We start from the raw sequence: 17,607 nt of genomic DNA, 5'->3' as shown, positions 1-17,607 counted from the left end.
CCAAACAGATCAAGCCAATCAACTGTCTCACCCATTCAGAAGGCCTGATCCAGTTGGTGACCCCTCAGCCATTGGTTCATAGTTCATATGTTTCCATTTGTTTGGCTATTTGTCCCTGTGCTTTATCCAACCTTGGTCTCAACAATTCTCGCTCATATAAACCCTCCTCATTCTCGCTAATTGGACTCCCAGAGCTTCACCCGGGGCCTAGCCATGGATCCCTGCATACAGATCCCTCAGTAGTTGGATGGGGTTTCTAGCACGACAATTAGGGTGTTTGGCCATCCCATCACCAGAGTAGGTCAGTTCGGGCTGTCTCTCAACCATTGCCAGCAGTCTGTTGTGGGGGTATCTTTGTGGATTTCTGTGGGCCTCTCTAGCACTTTGAATGACGAAGAAATGGAAGAGATCTACATGAACAGCCTGGACATGAGTGGGGGTAATGAAGGGTGAGGGTTGAGTGTAGAGAGCCGTGCACGGCCACGCCTCAAAGATGGTGCTGGCGTCCAGCTTCCGCCTTCCCGATGGCCGGTGTTCTCTGGGATAAACAACTCCTTATTTGGCTTGGGCGTGGAATCTGGCTTGCTTGCGTATGTCTGACCCTATCGGCATTGTCCATGTGGCACTACGGGGTTGATTGCCCAGTGGCTATAAAGGGCGTGGGCTGGCTTTCCCGGGAGTCAGAAGATGGCTTTCCCCAGAGTCAGAAGATTGTTAAAGGTTCTTGAATAAACTGCTTGGAGAAGAGCCTGGTGTTGTGTCTTCCTTGCTGGTCAAGGCAGACGCGACAAGTGGTGGCCCGTACGGGGAACCTTTAAGGCTCAGAACTCTTCGCAGTCAGGGCAGTGCACTGGTAAGTCCGCAGGTAAGGTGGGGATCCGAGACAAATGTGGGAAAATGTAGAGCCGCAACAAAAGCGGACAGGAAAATTAAAAGAAAACGTAGAGCCGTGACAAAAGCAGACGGGAAAATTAAAGAAAGTGAAAGCAGGTGAAGGCAAAAGTGCTGCTAGTATCATGGGCGCAACTTCTTCGCACCCAATTTTTCTGGCTGTTAACGAGCTGTTCCTTTCAAAGAAATTAGAGATTAAGAAGAGTACTTTAGAAAGATTTCTAGAGGAATGTGATGTCGTGGCACCCTGGTTTGCAGTTTCTGGAAGCCTCACGGTAGCTCCCTGGGAAAAGTTGGGCCATGATCTAGACTTCACTGAAGAACAAGGGATGCTTAAACATGGGGTTAGACCAGTTTGGAAATTAGTGAGAAGGTGTCTCGAAGACCAGCGCTGCAGCGATGCGGTAGAGAATGGGCAGGCAGCCTTAGAAATGTTGCAGGAGGAAAGATCAGAAAAGGCCATGTCTGCTAAAGCAGTGTCTACCAGAAGTAAAACAAAAAAGGGGAAAGAAAAAACAAGGCTATATCCTGACCTTTCGGACCTAGAGCATTCTGAGTCCCCTATCTCTTCCCCTGATTCTGATGATGTAGCATCATTATGTGAAACCTTGCAGAGCATGAGAATAAGAAAGAAAAGGGGTAGAAATAAAGGAGAAAGAGAAAGAATTAAAGGATGTGAGTCTGAGTGTGGAGCCGCTCCCTCAGCTCCTCCACCGTATCTGGAATCTGCCTCCATGTCTAGAGTTGTCTCTATGGGGAATTCTTTTAACCCGGAGGTTTGGAGACAGGTTAGAACTGAAATGCAGCTAGCTTGCCCAGTGTTTCTCAATGCCCAGACTCAACAGAGATACCATGAACCTTTGGATTTTAAGGTCATCAAGTCTCTAGCGGAATCTGTCTGGACTTATGGCATCACAGCCTCATATACTGTTGCTCAAGTGGAGGCTCTGCACAGATTTTGCATGACTCCATCTGATTGGATGAATCTTGCTTGAGCATGTCTCAGCGCAGGGCAGTATTTAGACTGGAAGGCATTTTTGATAGAATTTGCCAGTGAACAAGCTGTGATTAACAGGGCTGCAGGTGGAGGTCAAGCAGCTTGGGATGTAGACATGCTGCTGGGACAAGGCCGATTTGCCAATCAACAAAATGGATATCCACAGCAGGTTTATGACCAGATAAATCAACTAGCAACAAGTGCATGGAAGTCCCTACCTAATAAAGGGGAAGTGAGCAGCAACCTTACTAAGATCCTTCAGGGACCTATGGAACCTTTTTCAGATTTTGTGGCCCGCATGGTCGAGGCTGCAGGCAGAATCTTTGGGGACCCAGATGCCGCAATGCCGCTTATAAAGCAGCTAGTTTATGAACAATGTACCAAAGAATGCAAGACTGCGATCACCCCTTATAAGAACAAAGGTCTAGAAGTATGGATGAAAGTGTGCAGAGAACTAGGGGGACCTCTAACTAACGCAGGCCTTGCGGCTGCAGTTATGCAACTTAGTAACAAGAAAGGAGGGAACACTGGAGCATGTTTTCAGTGTGGAAAAATGGGCCATCTCAAACGTAGCTGCCCTCAAGGAGAAGGTAACCAAGGAATAGGGAGGAGCCAAGGCCCTACACAGCTTGGACTTTGTCCTAGGTGTAAAAAGGGGAAGCATTGGGCGAATGAGTGTAGGTCAGTCAAGGACATAAATGGTCAGCCTATAATAACGGGCAATCTTTCAAAAAACAGACAGCGGGGCCCTCGGCCTCAGGGCCCGCAAATATATGGGGCAGTGGAGAATCAGGAGCAAGGTGGGAACCCGGAGCAGTGGCCAACCCTCCGTCATCCGAGGAACCACGGAGAGCCACCACAGGCTCAGCAGGGTTGGACCTCCGTGCCACCACCAGACTCGTACTGACTCCGCAGATGGGAGTACAATTAGTGGAGTCTGATTTTAAAGGCCCTTTGAAGCCGGGCATGGTGGGTTTATTGATAGGAAGATCCTCCACCACCATAAAAGGTCTTAAAGTACACCCAGGAGTGATTGATCCTGATTATACTGGGATCGTGAAAATTATGGTTGAGTCTCCAAAAGGAATTACTACCATTTCACCAGGTGATAGGATTGCACAACTAGTTTTATTACCCAGTTTACATGAGTCCTATCCAGCCGCTGATCGAAACAGAGGAAATAAAAGCTTCGGATCCACGGGGACAGATTTAACTTTTCTGTCCCTTGATTTAGATCAAAGACCCACCTTGCAATTAACTATTAATGGTACCAAGATAACGGGACTCCTGGACACTGGTGCAGATCGGAGCATCATTGCCCATAAAGACTGGCCCCGTGGGTGGCCAGTGCAAGTCTCCTCTCAAACTCTACAAGGGTTAGGATATACCAATTCACCAGATATTAGTGCAGGACAATTACAGTGGCAGGATGAAGAGGGCCATTCGGGTGTTATGCAACCCTACGCCCTCCAGCTTCCAGTGTCCTTTTGGGGAAGGGATCTTATGCAATCTATGGGATTCAAATTGAGTAACGAATATTCTAAGGAGTCTCAGGAAATTATGATGAAGATAGGATGTCATCCTAGGTTTGGTTTGGGGAAGTTTCTCCAAGGCAGAAAAGATCCAGTTCAGGCGCAGAGTAGACCACCTAGGCAGGGATTGGGTTTTTCATAGGGGCCACTGAGGAAGGAATTCCCATTTCCTGGAAAACAGAGGGCCCGGTATGGGTACCTCAGTGGCCACTTTCCTCTGAAAAGTTATCAGCAGCAGAAGAGCTAGTAAAAGAACAGCTTGAGGCTGGACATATACGATCCTCTGTGTCCCCTTGGAATACACCTATATTTGTCATTAGAAAAAAAATCTGGAAAGTGGCGATTGTTACATGACCTTAGGGCTATTAATAATCAGATGCAGGTCATGGGTCCAGTGCAGCAAGGGCTACCGCTTCTAATGTGCAGGACTGATTAAACCCTCTAGTTCTGTGAGCTCCTTATTTCAGCAATTACAAAGTTTGATTTGGCTACGTGCTCATATAAGATTGCCTGGTCCTTTAGCTAAAGGCAATGACATAGTAGATCAGTGTACCCGACAAGTGTGGATGTTTATGGCTTCAGCTATACAGTGAGCCTCTGATTTTCGTAAAGAATTCCATGTGAATGCATGCACGTTGCAGGCTAAATTTTCCCTTTCCCGTGCGGATGCGTGCCAAGTAGTCATGGATTGTCCTCAATGTGTTATTTCTCATCATCCCCCTAGTTTGGGAATTAACCCCCATGGTTTATGTCCCTTAAAAGTTTGGCAAATGGATGTTACACATATCCCTGACTTTGGGCGCCTCAAATACGTGCATGTCTCTGTGGATACTTGTTCAGGGATTATACATGCCTCACCTATGACTGGGGAGAAAGCATTGAATGTCATTTCCCACTGTCTGGAAGCCTGGGCAGCATGGGGAAAACCTCAGCAATTAAAGACTGATAATGGGCCGGCGTACACAGGACAGAAATTTAATTCTTTCTGTCAGCGCATGGATGTGCAGTTAACGCACGGTCTCCCTTATAATCCTCAAGGCCAAGGCATTGTGGAGCATGCGCATTGGTCCCTTAAAGAAATTCTTCAAAAACAAAAAGGGGGAATAGGCCGTGACCGAACCCCAAGAGAAAGACTCTCTCTGGCATTATTCACCTTAAATTTTTTGAATTTGGATGCCTCGGGAAGTTCATCAGCAGATAGGCATCATAATCCACACAGCCCTATGAAGGGCATGGTGAAGTGGAAAGATATCCTCACGGGTAGCTGGCATGGCCCCGATCCCGTGCTGACATGGGCACGAGGTTCTGTTTGTGTTTTCCCACAGGACCAGCTAGACCCTATCTGGGTACCTGAATGATTGGTGCGATGGGCCCCTCAGACGGAGAGACGTGATGACACCCCAGAAGCTGATGTGCCTGATCCTGATAGCCCTGATTCTGACAAGCGTGCCAGCGGGAGCAGCTGAGGATCGACTCACGAGCGGAACCTGGTTGGTGGAGTTTGATAACCTGACCCAGATCCTGCACAATGAGATCATTGCGGTCAACTCCACCCATGTGCACCTGGCCTCCGCTGCGGAAATGATGTCTTGGCTGCGAAATTCTATCAGCTTTTTAAAGGAGTGGGCGGGATTATGTGCCCTGGCAGGCCTACTGGTACTTGTCTCCCTGATGTGCCTGTGGTGCATTGTTACTTTAAGGGTTTCTCAGCAGCGCAATGCAGCCATGATTATCCAAGCCTTTACAGCCATAGAGGCTGGACAGTCTCCCCAGGCCTGGCTGGCCGCATTAAAAGCTTTATCGCGTAGGATGCGAGGCTAGTGCACTGCACTTGGGTCTAGCTGTATTGCAAAACCCAAGAAGAGCAAGTCTAATTGCATGTGGGTTGATACCCTAATTCCCACCTCTGCAAAAAAGGGTATTGGACGGGTCAAGTGTTCTCTGGGTGGATGACACCTGGACTAACACCAGTACAATGTCCAAGTTGTATTTTGGCAGAGATTAGACCTCTGCTCTTGCCTGTTGCTTAAAACAATAAAGGGGGAACTGTAGAGAGCCGTGCATGGCCACGCCTCAAAGATGGTGGCGTCCGGCTTCCGCCTTCCCGATGGCAGGTGTTCTCTGGGATAAACAACTCCTTATTTGGCTTGGGCGTGGAATCTGGCTTGCTTGCGTATGTCTGACCCTATCAGCATTGTCCACGTGGCACTACGGGGTTGGTTGCCCAGTGGCTATAAAGGGCGTGGGCTGGCTTTCCCGGGAGTCAGAAGATGGCTTTCCCCGGGGTCAGAAGATTGTTAAAGGTTCCTGAATAAACTGCTTGGAGAAGAGCCTGGTGTTGTGTCTTCCTTGCTGGTCGAGGCCGACACGACAGTCGAGGGAAAGAGAGCTTGGGGGAGCGGGAGATCCCAGCTGAATCAACAACAGAGAGGGAGAACAAGAAATAGGAGACCATGGTAAATGAGGCCTCTGTTTTGCAGCCTTCTGTTTCCTGAATCTGTCAGCTTTGCTGAACAGATCACAACATTAAACATTTATGTTTTCACTTGACACTTTCAGAATTCTGCTTCAATTTTCTGCTCTAGACCATTCATAGAAATATATATGTGAAACTGTTGTTGGAGAGTATTGAAATGCCATGGAAACAGCCTCTAGTGAGAGACACATAGTAACTACTTAACTGCCTGGATTAAGAATTAACAGTTTGCTTGTGATTTGCAAGGGTAGTAGCCAATGCTAAGTAGATGTGTATGTTATCACCTGGGTGTCATTCTTGATGAGTGCTATGGAAAGGCTCTGGAACACATATTTATGAACAAACCTGCATCTTGTTTGAATTGTCTCATACTGACTGAGCAAAGTCTTTTTAATTTATAAATTGGGTGTAAGAGTTGATGAGAGTGAGGAGAGTATTACAAATTATAAAGATTTTATTTCATCTAATCTGACGTTTTTATATATACAATCTTAACCCAGGAGAGCTTTGTTAAATAAACTGCAAAAAGATGCTTGCTGCTTCTGATATTGTATTCTATTCCCACAAGTGTGTATCAAAATGTACTGCAGCCTGAAATAAAAAGGAGAGTGGTCATTGTTTAAAGGTATGTTCATGTTCATCATAGATCTTTGTACTAATTTTAATCTTTTTAAGTGTGCAGTAAAGACAGAGTATTGTGGTGCATGCCTGCAATCCTAGCACTCTCAGAAGGCTTAAACAGGAGGATCACAAATCCAAGGTCAATCTGAGCTACACAGAAACTGGCTCAAAATGTTTTACTTTATTATGATCAAATATGTTGTTCAAGGTGAGTACATCACACAACTCATTCTGGCTCTACCCTTCATCCCTAATCTCTAAGACTCAAATTTTAACTTCCTGTTGAGTATCTCATCTAATATTCTAGTAGGCTTCAAATTTAGCAAGTGAACAAGAGTCCAGTTATTTTTCTGAGAAGTCATACTCTCTTGCTTGAGATAGTAATTAATGAGATCATCAGCCTCCTAATTGCCATGCAAATAATCTTAATTTCAATTATTCCTTTATTTTATATGCCTACATTTGATAAGTCAATAAAACCAATTGATTATTTTAGTAAATATACTTATTTCCACTTAATCCTGAATCCCCAATATCTCTCATCTGGACCACTGCAGTGTCCAGGCCCATTAATTATACACACACACACACACACACACACACACACACACACACACACACACTACTCCACAGACAGAATGATCTTAAAATTTTTTGAGATAATACCACTACTGTCATCAGGAAACTTTAATGGCTCTATGGTGTCTACACAGAACAAATTATAAGTTCTCCAGCACAATTTCTAGGCTAGTAACTGCTTGACATCTATCAATGTTTAAAAACTTATCTTTTTAAAGGACTACAAATATATTTTTATTATGATGCTCAAGAATGTGTGGCACATCAACACCATCCTTCTGTGATTAGAAGTATGGCAATAAATGGTAAAGGTTCCCAGAGCTGATGCCAAGTAAACATTGAAGATCCTTATTCACCAAAGAAAAGATATCTCCTCAATTCCATTGCTCTTCTCTTTATCAAAATAATCCACTCAGGGACTGGACATATAGCTAAGTGGTTAAAAGCACTTGCTGCTCTTACATTGAACCTGGATTCTGTTTAAAGCACCCACATTGTAGCTCACAAACATCTGCAATTGCAATTCCAGGGAATCCAATACCCTCTTCTGACCTCTGTAGGTCAAGGCATACACATAGTGCACACACATGCAGAATAATCAGTCGTAGACATTAAATAAATAGGTAAAATAGGTAGATAAATAAATAAATAAATAAATAAATAAATAAATAAATAAATAAATAAATAAATAAATATCCACAGAGCAATAAAAGGCTTAGGAGTTACAAAATCAGATGCTCTACAGGGAAAGTTGCAGCAGGAATAGCTATAGATCCAAGTTGGATTCTTCCCAGAGCATCTCAAAATCCAGAACCTAATGTTTCCCTTTGAAGTTCAGTAGATTTTTTAGGTAACACATGGCTTGATATCTTTCCACCTCTAGTTCAATGAAAATGTCTGATGCAAAGAAGTCATGATGCCCCTGCTTGTTCTCACAACAGTTGACTGGAGCATACAGATGCTGCTTTGCCTTTAAATGAAAGGAAATTAATGCAACCCTTGAGGATGGTTTTGTTTTGTCTGACTCATAGGGCCTCCATCTGTGTCTGTTATACAACATTGCCAAGGAAAGTACATATGAAAATCACTCCTTATGCTACCAAGAAGCATTCATTACTGATGTAACTTGAATTTTGTTAAATATAATATTTGTTACAGAGTCATATGGACAATTGATGAGTACCCGTTCAAGCAAGTTTCTGGGGTACAGAATTGAAGAAAATATGGCATACCTGCAATTATCATGTTGTATCCCTAATTTGTTTATACTCACTCCCAAAGGCCCATCACTCAGGACTTGACACTTTCTTCGGTGCATATAGGCGATAAAGACAGCAAAAAAGATAGAAATTTGACAAATGCTTATCATTTATCTTAGGAGGACAGAGATACAGAAGCGGGTAAATAATATAGCCTTAAATTTTGGAAGCTGGAAAAAAAAGCATGATATTAACATCAGGCTTATAAAGCCAAAAAGAGCTTCCTTGTGTGTTATGGAGACAGCTCAGTCAGTTCATAAGAGAACTCAGTCTCACAAACATAGGGACTTCACCAAAACCCACACAATCAAATATGTCAGACATTGTAGTGGGTGCTTACAATCCCAGCAGGCAGGCATGGAAATGGGCAGATCCCTGTGCTTGCTGGTTGGCCAACCTAGACTACTTCTTGATCTCCAGGTTAAAAAGAGAGAGAGAGAGAGAGAGAGAGAGAGAGAGAGAGAGAGAGAGAGAGAGAGAGAGAGAGAGAGAGAGACCTGCCTCAAGAAAACAAGGTAAATGGTGCCTAAAAAATGATACCCAGATTTGATCTCTGACCTGCACACACACATATACACACAGGTACACAGACACACATATATGTGAATGTGCTGTTGCGTGTGTTTGTGCACACACAAACATGAATACATGTACACAAAAACTTCCTCAACAATACTACCTTTACCACTACAACCTCTAGATGTTGTGGACTAAGTCTGTCAGATTTCCCCCTTGTTTTCTGCCACTTACGCATAACTGGAGACAGTTTCTCTGTTTAACTCAGGTTAAATCTAGAACAAAATGTTCTTTCATTGTTCAAACTAAAGACGTAGATACCACCTCTCCTTGTCCCTACACTTCTAAATCTTTTTCTTCCCTATCTCTGAAACCCGTCCTGAATCCAGTCACTCTTCTCTTCAACAATACCGTTTCTAAGGAATTTGTTATCTTTTGTATGAACAGCTGCAATACTGCATTTACTGGACCTTGACTTTTATTCCTACCTTTCTATCACCCATTCTCTACAAAGAAGTCAAAGTGAACTCTAAAAATTGAAAATGAGACAAGTTAACTTCCCTATTCAAAACTGTCTAATGGTTTCTCATATTAGGAACAAAATGCAAAGTCTTCCAGCATGTGGAACTTGGTTTCTTCTTCAGCTTCATTTACTATCACTCTTCTTTCTCGCAGTACACCAAGAATGTTGACCTTCCTTTTCACCCTTCTTTGGCAGAAAATCACTACGATCATTTTAGCATTTATACTTGCTCTGTTTGAAGCAATGTCCACTAAACTCTTGACATTCTCTCCGCCGCCTCACCCCATTGCCTCCAGTTTTAATTTTCCGCACAAGGATATCCACTTTCACTAGCACTTTTATCAAAGTCCATGAAAACATTTGAATTTGTTTCTGAGCTGTCTTTTCTCTTCCTTTAGCCTATAATTCATATTTTATACCATCATCATACTGTCTTTTCTATCATTTTTTGTCGTATTGTGAAACAAGATAATTTAACACCTGTAGCTTTGTTCTTTTTGTTCAACATTGGTTTGACTACTTAGGGTCTTTCACAATTTCATATGAATCTTTACTGTTTTGTCCTATTGTGATATATGGACCATGAGAACTTTGTTTTGTTTACTTATGTAGTTTCATTGTCAACTGCATATAAAAGTCCCATATTTTTTAAATGGATAGATGAGTAAGCAAATCAATTAGTTGCTTATTTTGTCTTATTGGGAATGAAATTTTGAGCATTATTAGCATACTACTACTGGATATTTTAATTTTAGCCAACTTTTACTCCCAGTCTGAAAACAATTAGAACCTCATCCACTATTATATCTTATTTGTTTATATGTAGATCTCTTTTACAAGATTCAGATTTTCTTCAGGACATGTATAATCTTAGTTTTGTGTGTATCTAGCACCAAGTAGAGGGCTTGGAACACAGTAGTTGCTCAGAGGACTGAATTTCAATATACCATAAAATTTACAGTCACATTTCTTTCTTCGTTCCTTTCTATTATTTGTCTTTTCTTTGTGTGACAGTGTCTCATGTAGCCCAGGTTAGTTTTGAATTCACTACATTGCTGAAAAGTTCTTGAACTTTGGATTGTCCTGTCTCTTCCTCCAAGATACTAAGACTGTGGATGTGAGCCACCATACAAGATACCTGCATTTATTCTTTTAAAATGTCCTTTCTTGCCGGGCGGTGGTGGCGCACGCCTTTAATCCCAGCACTCGGGAGGCAGAGGCCGGCGGATCTCTGTGAGTTCGAGGCCAGCCTGGGCTACCAAGTGAGTCCCAGGAAAGGCGCAAAGCTACACAGAGAAACCCTGTCTCGAAAAACAAAAAAACAACAACAAAAAAAAAAATGTCCTTTCTTTAACCGATCTCTCCACTTGGTTATATATACAGTGATCATTAAATGGTGCATTTAAGAAAAGCATCAATCTTTTCCTATGTCTGGGATACACTCTACCATCTGTATACACTGTCTGATTACTATAAAGAAAGCGTACATTCTGTTCCATTAACTCCATCAGTTGGCAATGGACAATGAAGTGATATACTCAGAGAGGACCACTTCTCCTGCTCCCAGCTTTCTCCAGTTTCCTATAGTTCTTTGTACAGAGCTGAGACCTAATCCTTTTCCCTATCCACTTTGGCATGTCCATTATTGTCATCCTTGTTCAGTTCTTATTTGGTGGGTCATGTTGGTGGGACTTTATGGGCATAGCTTCTGATGTTACTAAGAGACACAATCTCACAACAAACTCCCTGATTGGAAGAATAATTTTTAAGATCATGATATGACAACATTTTGTCTGTAAGAAGTTCAGTCCTGCTATCATAATATTAGTAGACTGAAAGTAATAGAAATTTCTCTGAGGATGGTTGAGCAATGCACTCATCTATGAGTATAGCAATACATTATTAGGAGTCATCTTATTGCTATGTTCCTTTATCAAAATAATAGTGGTAGGTTTTTCCCTAGGCCTATAGACTATCTAGTCTCAGGTTCTTTACCCCAAATGGTGAGCCCTGAAAATACACTTACAAGTAATGTTATATGGACTGAACAGGTTATGTTAAGGAATGTATACATATATATGCATGTAATAATAACTAGTAAAGAAAGAGGCTTTGAACTTAGCGGTTTAGTTGTAGTAGATGGAAATTAACACAGAAACTCAAACTGGACAATGTGCAGAGAGTGGGGGGGGGACTTTGAAAATTCAGTCTTAAGTGAAATAACTTCATCAAATCCTTTCTCTCAAGGCTTAGGGATATACGAAGAAGAGATGAAAGATTGTAAGAGCCAGAGGTGGTGAATGACTCCAAGGAAACAGCATCTTCCAGACTAAACAAGACTGATACACAGAGACTGTGGCAATTTACATAAGACCTGTACAGGTTCAAACCAGACAGAATCCCAGGACTGAAAAAAGCAAGTGGACACAAAATCCCACCCTTAACCAAGAACTTACCTGCAACTGATACTTGATAAGAAAGGGAATATTAGTTTTTTCCAATGGAGAATTAGTGGAGAATTAGCTAGAATAATCTAGCTCAGAGCCCATGCCCAAGGATAGTTAGCCAACACAAATCAGACTACAAATTTTTGTAGAGGGTGAGAATTGGTTTCACTTTGAATTGTTTTGGTTAAGTTTTGTCGTACTGTTTGTTGCTTTGACTTTCATTTTGTTTCTGTTTTGTTTTGAGAGAAAGAGAAAGAGAGAAAGAACATGAAGTTGGGTGGGTAGGAAAAGTGGGAACGATCTGGAAGGTGTTGAAGGCGGGAAAAACATGATAAAAATATTATATAATAAAATTTTTAATAAAAATAAATTAATAGGAGATGTGCCATGCCAAAAATCATAAAAACAAAAATAGTATTGACTATACTATACAGATATTAATAAAGTATATTTCAGAAATTCCTAGAATTCTACTATCAAATGAGTGTTTTATTATATTAAAGACTTCAACATTCAATAAAACCAACAATTTCACACTAATATGTATTGAAAAACAGAATCTTCATAAAATTCCTAAAGCGAAACAGAGAGAGTTAGAAGAATCCATGGTTATATTTAGGAAATTACTATTCTACTCCAACTACTTAATGGAATAATTAGACAGAGCATCAGCAAGTATAGAAAAGACATAAACAGTACAGACGATGAAAATTACATATATATATGTATTTATATATATTACATATATATATATATATATATATATATATATATATATATATATATATATATATATATATAAAAGATCTTTGTCATTGTTTTGACCAAATACTTGGCAAGAAGGAACTTAAGAATTTAGTTTAGCTTTTGGTTTAAGGATGCATCATGGTGAGAAAGGCATAGAGGGAAGAGTGTAAGGTCACATTTTTAAAGAAATAGATGAATTTCTAGACTCAAACCAAAAAGAGCTTATATTTTAACAGATTTAACCAATAACTTAAAAAATATCCTCAGTAAAAAATATTGTAAGTTCACAAGGATTCACTGCTGGATTCTACCAGAGAAATAAACAAGAAATAACACCAATGCTTCTCAAATTATTCCATAAAATAGGAGAAGGAACACTAACAAACTCTGACACACAGTTAAAAAAAAAAAAAGATAAAATTCTCCAGGGCATCTCAAAAGTGTCAACTTCCCACTACAGCAATATCTGTACTTTCAGATTATTTGTGACTCTATTAACAATAACTAGGAAATAGAAGCAGCCTCAGTGTGTATCCATAAATAAATAAATAGTAAAAATGTGTCGCATATGCACAATGAATTTTTATTCAGCAGTAAAGAAAAAGGAATCCTTCAGGAAAAATAATGGATCTAGAAAGTATGCTGAGTGAACTAATCCAGGTCCAAAAGACAAACACCTCATGCTCTCTCTTACATGCAGGTACTCATTATGAACTTCGAGAGCATTGTGTTTGGGTGCCAGATATGAATAGGAAGAGGGGTTAGGGTAGAAGGAGCTTTAAGAGAAAGGGGATAGTAGAACACATCATACGTAAAAGTGGAGAAGGGAAAACTGGGGGTCTAAGTTGGGAGATGGGTGACAGACTAGGCAAGAGGAAGTTGGAGAGCAAAGTAACAAAAACTAAGGATTATAAAAAAGCCATATGAAAATCTATTATTTTATAAACTTAATAAAAAATATAATTTGGAGTCTGGAGAGATGACTCAGCACTGGTTGTTTCCCCCCGCCAACACCCCCGACCCGACCCAGATCAAATTCCCAGCACCCACATGGCAAATCAAAACCATCTGTAACCTCTACAGTCACCAGGCACATACATGGTACACAGATATACATGCAAGCAAAACACCCACACACATACATATAAAATAAGAAGAAGTAAATCTTCAAAATCTATAATGTAAAATGAAGTTTGAGTGGAGATACTCTCCATAAATGGATAATTCTGCTCTCAGAAGTCATGGATTATTAAATTGAAATCCAGTGCTAGCTGTAGGGGATACCGCCCTATTTTTTTTTATCAGAAAATTCCCAGAGGACTCCAAGCAGTACACGCTACTGTTCTTGGAGTCCCTCCAAACCTTATTCTAAGGTCCTATTGCTGAAGACATTGCACACTTTGGCCACAGGATATAGAGACATCAAGCTGGAAAAGAGTTGAAATTTTCCTCTCTGCTGGCTAGCCTTGAGTCTGTTATGAATTCGGCAAACTACCAGGTAAGATGTGCCCACTCTAGTAGAATCCTTACCATTACTTGCATGGGGTTAGCTGATCACTTTTAGATTGAATATGAAGCCTGAGCAATAAGAACTCATTCTTAGTTCTGTAAATTTGGTCAAGAGTCTGTGATTTTGGAAGCCATGGAATCTAGGATGGAACCAACTGCTATCGTTTTGATTAACGGTCAGGTTTCAAACTGCCCTCTAAGTATAGTTAAATTCATACATTAGTGCCATACTAAGTTTTCCACAGAGAAGCTTCTTACAGTAAAGAGTAGTAGTACAGAAACCCATAACTGGCCAACATGCCAATACAGGACAGCTGTATCAGCTACTCTATAACTCATAGAAGAGGAGGAGAAATAATGTAAGAGTCATTGGACTGGGAAAAATACATCTTCTTGACATAAAATATAAATTACACTTGTGAACTCCCTATAGCTGTGGTTATCTGCACGAGACCTACACATGATTGGGCCCATCAACATTGCACCATGGATTACAGAGAGATCCATGAAGCCATACTCCTTCCTGAGAGACTATTAGCAGTTAACAGTTGTTAGGGGAAGGGAGTTACATTCAGTAATAGTGTGGCCACTGATAAATTGCCCTTGCTTCTGTAAATAACCCTCACCAACATTCAGGTAAGATACTCCAATTAAATTCACATGAAAAACAAAGACATGAATATAGGAACTGGACTTGGTGGGAAGGATTTAAATTGGAATTGGAGATAAGAGAGGGGAATGGGGATATTGGAAAGAAATAAAAGGGATTGTGTAAATATATAAAACAATTTTAAAAGAAAATTACAGACCAATCTCCCAGATGAATTCGGATGTAAAACTTCTAAATAAAATACTTGCAAACTGAATTTAAGAACATATCAAAAAATCATTTACCATGACCAAATTGGGTTAATTCCAGACAGGCTATCCTTCAACATAAGCAAATCTATAATTGCAATACATCATGTAAATGGACTCAAGCACAAATAGTACATGATCATCTTGATAGAAACAAGGCTTTTTGACAAAATCCAACATTCCTTTGTAATAAAAGTCTTTAAGAAACTAGAGAGGAACACATTACAAAAATAAAAGCTATATATGATAAAACTAAGTAAACATTATATTAAGTGGGAAAAGCTGAAAACATTTCCAGTTGAAAGAGGAACAAGACAAAAAACACCCAGTTTTTCCATTTCTTAGTCAATATGGTGTTGGAAGTCTTAGCTATAGCAATAGTATGAGAAAACAAACAAAACTGATACAAACAGGAAGGAAAGAACTGAGTATACCCTTATTGTAATTGATATGATTATACACATAAGAAACCTCAGAAACTCTACCAATAAACACTTAGAACTGATAAACACGTTCAGCACAGCAGCAGGATACAAAATTAACATGCAAAAAATCAGTAGTTAGAAGACAAGGAAGACAAAGTTATGAAAAAACTCTATGGAAACCCACTACTTAGTAAGTTCATTTGAAAATATAATCTAAAAATAAAAGAAAGAGTTTGAACACAAGGTAGCTTGTATCCTGTTCCAGTAGACCTAGGAACCTAGAGGAGATCAAAGTGATATCCAGGTGACATCTTTTGTGCCCATGGTAAGGTATGTGAACTCTTCTCTTTTTGAGCTCTTTGACACCACGGAAATGACTTAGAAAAGGTCAAGTTGCCCTCACATAGAACCCCCTCCACTTGGAAGCCACAATTGCCTGTAAACAAATGGCTTCTCACTCTTTTTGATAAACTGTTACACAACCAAAAGGGCCCTCATTCCCTGCTGAGAGAGAGTCCTGATGTGTACAAATAGTTTGGTTTTCTGGACGAATGGTTTGTGTGATTTTTTTCAAGATCAAAGGTTACACTGTAAAAAAAAAAAAAAAAAGAAAAAACCCTCAGCCTGCACTTGGTGTGGTGTGATTGCCGCATTTTGACTTTGAAAACCCTACCCTGCTTTCCCTTGGCACCAAGAGTTTTTCCCAATAAGAGCTTGTTCTTGGTCAGTGGGTTAGAGGATTCACTATATACTTTTAATTGGATTAAGAAACTGTGGTGATTTATAACCTTCTCTCATGGGTTATTTCACATGTAATTCCTTTTTCCTTTCTGTTTCCTTGCTTTACTATTTCGTGCCTACATATCTCAAGCCACTTTCTCTTGTTCTTAATGTACCATCTCCTGTTACACACAATAATGTCTTTTCATTTCTACATGGGAGGGAGATGTCAGGTGGGGTGAGTTATGTTTTCTGGCCCTTTCAAGTCGAAAACCTTAGTGTTGCCAACTAAGGCATCTCCAGATCTGGGGGACTACACTACCTCAACTTCAAGCAAGCTTTTTCTCTTTGAATCTTGGCAAACAAAATGATTCTAGAATCAAGCAATGCATACTACTGCAGATTCTCAGCAATGTATGAATCTTGGCCTTTTCTGGGTGGTAAGTTGGGTCCATACTAAACTAAAGCCTAAGGTCTTGAACAAACGTTTGGAGGATGGCAAATTTGAGAAACGGGAAAAGTAAAACCATGAGAACTAAAATTTTGATAGCATAACACTACTCCCAAGACTACAGAACCCAATGCTCCAGTGTCTAGAATCATTTAAAAATACCACGATTCCCCTTGCCCAGATGTGTTGCCTTTAAAAGCTTGTTGGTGATTTTGAACTCATTAGTGTGCAACAGACCTTTCTCTATATAGGATCTTAAACAATCAAACAAAACACAGGTAATTTCCCCAATAATCTTGAAAAATATAGAGATTTAAGCAATATATCTAACTTCTTTTGCCATCATGTCCCTCATTTCAAAACTGGAAAAAAGTAATGCCTCATGAATATCTTACCTAATATGGTTGTAACTTTTAATTTATATTAGAGATTAATTTATAACAATTTCCAAAACTTGTGAGTTCTCAATAATACAGGATATATATATATATATATATATATATATATATATATATATATATATATATAATTATTCTGATAACTCATATCACTGAATAATTTTAATGTCAAACAATGAGACACACAACCCAGTAGTTACAGTACATTATATGGTAAATAAATGCTGTACTGAACCTACGAGTCATGGACTATGGTAACTGGAAGGAAATAATAAAAGGCTTTTACGGACATGATGAATTCGCATTTCTTATGTTTATTTATGGTGGTGTTTGGGATTAAACTCAAAGTTTCTTGAATTATTGAGGATCACTCTTATAAGAATAGCCAGTAGATGTAAAAGACTATCATTTAAAAGACTATCATTTGGTTATTCTGTGACTAACAATCAATGGGTCCACACTCCTAATTTGCCTCCACAGGAGGCCTTCCCTAAGATCCCTCCAGAGTTCTTGTAAATTGAGGTTATAGCCTTGCCTTCTTCTTATCTTCTGCATCTGGAGAAAGAAAGCAATAAGGATGCACTGGTCACAGGGCTATGGCAGCAGAGACTTCAGGGCTATACTGTTTTCCTGATACACAATACAGTTGGTAGCATAC

This window comes from Peromyscus californicus, unplaced genomic scaffold (assembly GCF_007827085.1).
Source record: "Peromyscus californicus insignis strain IS unplaced genomic scaffold, ASM782708v3 Scaffold_10__1_contigs__length_136768540, whole genome shotgun sequence".
Classification (NCBI taxonomy): Eukaryota; Metazoa; Chordata; class Mammalia; order Rodentia; family Cricetidae; genus Peromyscus; species Peromyscus californicus.
This window is presented reverse-complemented; position numbering follows the sequence as displayed.